Source organism: Sparus aurata, chromosome 6, assembly GCF_900880675.1.
Source record: "Sparus aurata chromosome 6, fSpaAur1.1, whole genome shotgun sequence".
Lineage (NCBI taxonomy): Eukaryota > Metazoa > Chordata > Actinopteri > Spariformes > Sparidae > Sparus > Sparus aurata.
Window position 1 is genome coordinate 4370057 of NC_044192.1, and position 1267 is coordinate 4371323.

The window sequence follows — 1267 nt, forward strand, 5'->3', positions numbered from 1 at the left end:
ATTGGATGCTCATGCTAATAGTTTCAACTTGATCTTGTAAGAAATATCAAGTGTCTCATTTCAGATTATTTTCCAATAGATCTTAGAACACAAGGTGTTCTATCCAGCGTACTCTGCCTTAAAGAAATGCATCTGAACAGTAAATTTATCCATTTCCTGCAAATCTGAGCTCATCTAGATGTTCCCCATGCTGTAGTTTCTCTGGACAAATGCTGTTGCAATAATCAAACATTTCAAAACATTGTAATTTAAAAATGTTGAGGACAAAGACGAGCTCTTTCTCTCTGTTCTATGTTGCTTTTATTCTTTTATTTTTATACTCTGATGATCTGATGCGTCTCTAGCAGCTGGTCAGTTAATCACACGTCGCTGGTTGGATCCCCGGCTCCTCCCGTCCACATGTCCAAGTGTCCTTGAGCAACAGGCTGAAGCCCAAACTGCTCCTGATGGTCAGACCAGCATAAAATACTTTATACTGGAAATACTTTAAAATACTGGTCATATCAACCAGTTATTCACTTGAGTGCATGAGATCAACATCACAAGAATTATTTTGTGTGAACAAGATTTAAATCCTCCAGGATGTTTCCAGGCTCTTTGTGACAGTGGAGAGATGCAACAATGGCTGTGTCCAAATTCAGGGGCACCATCCTTCAGAGTGCTTATTTGAAGTGCAATTAAGTCACTTAGCTGCGCGAAGCCTGTCCAAATTCAAAGTGTGGCTCCAAATGCCTCCCCACAAATGCCTCCTTCTTTTGCCTGTTCCTGGAGGACACACCGCTACTATCCTCCTCGCGGCTACAAATTGCCCAAGATTCATTGCGCGTCCAAAGAGAAGAAATGAATAAATAATGGCGACCTCAAGTGGCGCAGATCTCATTCAAATGTAAGTATTGGGTCTGTACCTCAGTTTTTACTCATTTGAGCATCAAACGCCAGATATGTAAACTTCAAGGGACCTTAAATGTCAGTTAAAATATGTTGGTAATGCTCAACTTAATGCCTTTTACTTTCAACCATTAGACGTTCAGAGGTTGACATATCTTATATCGTAGTGTGACTGTGGAGATGTTATAGACTCGTTTTACTTCAGTACATAAATGGACCAAGATGAACAGATTTAGATCAGGCTGTGATCCGTGTAAAGTCTAGTTAAACGTTGGAATAAAGAGCTATGTTTATGATTATCCTTACGATGAGTATATATTTTGTTTTTTTGCAGTATTAGAACTCTTTTGTCTGTTTACATTCATCATAACATTTACAG